We start from the raw sequence: 3,157 nt of genomic DNA, 5'->3' as shown, positions 1-3,157 counted from the left end.
CTAGTGGTAGAACAGGGTACAGGCTTCATTAGTTTGGAAATAGAGGGCCTGCAAATCAGGGCACAGCCCGGGGTTCGCAGTGCATTATGGAATTTGGATAAGATTCTCAGTGCACCTGAGATATAAGAGGGAAACAACATGAACTCTGGGTCTTAGAGTGTGATGCCAGGAGGTTCACCCATGTGTCCAGACCTCATATGGCATGCTGCTGTGGCTTGTTAGGGAGGTGGAACTTAAAGATTGAAAGACTGAAGTAGTTAGAATCTCATCAGTAGATGGTAGCAGAGAACCATGTCCCAGGAGGGAGTCTGAACACCGCCACTTGGCCAGTCCAAGAGCAGGGTCCTTGGCATTTCGTAAAACCCTGGCGGTCAGACCATGGAGTTTTAGAGACTGGCAATACCAAGCCAAAGTTGGGATTGGCTCCTAAGAGTGCAGGGGAATGCTATGTCGCATAAGGCAAGACTCTGCACTCAGCCTGGTTTTGTCTAAGCACCACACACATCTTCCTCCCTTAATGATGTCATTCCTGTTCAAAGCTTCAACTACTTCCAGTTGTGTATCAATGACTCCTAAATTCAAATTTCTAACTCAGACCTTTTTCAACCTCTGTACTTCACACTCATATCCACCTGCCTGCTGGCCTTCCCTTCCTTTCCCTTCCCTTCCCTTCCCTTCCCTTCCCTTCCCTTCCCTTCCCTTCCCTTCCCTTCCCTTCCCTTCCTCCCATTCCCTCCCCTGCCCTCCCCCTCTCTCCTCCCCCTTCCCTTCCCTTCTCTTTTCTTTTGTGATGGAGTCTCGCTCTGTTGCCCAGACTGGAGTGCAGTGGCGCAATCTCAGTTCACTGCAACCTCCGCCTCCCGGGTTCAAGTGATTCTCCTGCCTCAGCCTCACGAGCAACTGGAATTACAAGCATGTGCCACCATGCCCAGCTAAAGTTTGTATTTTTAGTAGAGACGGGGTTTCACCATGTTGGTCAGGCTGGTCTTGAACTCCTGACCTCAGGTGATCTGCCCCACTTGGCCTCCCAAAGTGCTGAGATTACAGGAGTGAGCCACCATGCTTGGCCCCTGCTGGCCATTTCTAACTGAGTGTTTCCACAGGCATCAAAACTGAACTTTGGGAATTATCCTAGTCTTCTCCGTTTCCCTTAGACTCCATCTTCAAATAGGCACCAATAACTGTATTTCCTATCTTCTAAATATTCCCCAAATGCATTCTCTCCTCTCCCTTCCAATTTTATTCAAGTTCTCATCATCTTCAGCCTTTGTGTGATAACTTTGCCCCTCTACTTCCATCTACAGCATTTTAATCCATTCACCCATTCTTTCATGGATTTATGTAACTTATACTTTTACAAAGAGCCTAATGTGATGCTTTTACTGAGCCACTGTGCTAAGCTCTAGATTGAGCTGAGTCTGGGAGAAAGACTGATTAACCAACAATGGCAATACAAATAAATTGATGTTGTGCTAGGGTGAGCCTAGGATACTGTGGGGAGGGGGATATACCTAATTTATCCTGTAAGGATGTAGTCCTCCTTCCTGACCCAATCAGGATCTTTCTAAAGTGCAAACCCAACACTGGCACTTTGGGGCTTAAAAACATTCCATGACTCAGTCTAAAGGATTAAGTCCAAATTTCTTGGCCCTGGCATTCAAGGCCTGTCATCATTTTCAATACAGCCTGAGGATTCCTGCCTTAAATTTCCATGCTCCCTACTTTCCCCCCATGTTCCAGAGACACTAGGTATATCACTCCTTAAACTAATCAGAGCCTTTTTGAAGTGGACGTTTGGGAAGGGAATTGGGGGCAGAGGTAGGATTATGGGGAGGAAGATGACCAGAGTCAGCTAGAGAGAAAAGGGGCCTATGGGTGGAGAACCAGAGGATGGAAGGTGAGGAAGGGGAAAGAGAAGGGGAGGAGGAAATTGGGTGGAGGAGGAGAGTAAGGATGAAAAGTACAGAATGTGGGCCAGGCATGGTGGCTCATGCCAGTAATCCCAGAACTTTGGGAGGCCAAGGCGGGTGGATCACTTGAGGTCAGGAGTTCGAGACCAGCCTGGCCAACATAGTGAAACCCCATCTCTACGAGAAATACAAAAATTAGCCGGGCATGGTGGCCCGTGCCTGTAGTCCCAGCTACTGGGGAGGCTGAAGCAAGCAAATCACTTGAACCTGGGAGGTGGAGGTTGCAGTGAGCCCAGATTGCACCACTGCACTCCAGCCTGGGGGACAGAGCGAGACTTTGTCTCAAACAACAACAACAACAACAACAACAACAACAACAACAAACGACAACAAGAAGTACAGAATGTGAAGGGACTGAGGGGTGGGAGAGAGACAGAGGTCTTAGGGGGATGAGGGGGAGGGCCGTTGGAGAAACTACCTACCTCTGGGTTTTGGCTTGGTTGTTACAAGTCCTTAGGTCAAGACCTTGCCTTAGGATGACAGCGGGAGGTGTTGATCCTCAGAGAGGGAAAGCTCTTGGTTGTGGACGTGCCCCAGCTGCAGGCGCGGAGTGTTGAAATGCCTTGCCTGAAAGTCTGCTATCTGGGGAGGGGACTTGGATATCTGCAGAACTTCGCAAAGGCGATCTGGCATGACCTGGGGAATTGGGTAGGGACAAGGGGTCCAGGGCCAATGAGGGAGGGGCTTGACTGAAGCCTCTGGAACCCGGGCCAGGAGAGTAGGCACAGGTCACCAGGGCAACTGGAACGCCTGGTAGTCTCCGTGGCAACGGCGGTCTAGTCACCTCCCCGGTGGGTGCGGTCTCCTGAGGAGCTTGCATTGGGCCTCGAGGGGGCGAGCCCAGAGGGTTTACTTCTGAAAAGTGGGGTGTGTGTTGCGGGATCTCTGTGAGCGAGTGTCTGGGTAGGGTCTGCGGAGATCTGTGCGTACATCCGGGGGAGTCTGGGATTGTGAGGATAGGGTTCCTTTGAGACATCTGTGGGCCGGTCGTTGGGGGCTGTGAGGATCTGAGGGGATCTCGGGCTCTGTGCTTGGGTGAGAAAGGCAGGGTCTCGGGTAGCGGGGCGGGGGCGGAGTCTGTGTGTCCTCGAAGCCCGGCAGGACTAAGTTGGAGGCCAATAGAGTAGGGCGGGGGCGGGCTTTACTGACAGGGACCAATTGAGCCGGCCGGGGGGCGGGGCGTCATA

Source organism: Piliocolobus tephrosceles, chromosome 14 (genome assembly GCF_002776525.5).
Source record: "Piliocolobus tephrosceles isolate RC106 chromosome 14, ASM277652v3, whole genome shotgun sequence".
Taxonomy (NCBI): domain Eukaryota; kingdom Metazoa; phylum Chordata; class Mammalia; order Primates; family Cercopithecidae; genus Piliocolobus; species Piliocolobus tephrosceles.
Note: the sequence above shows the minus strand (reverse complement) of the source record.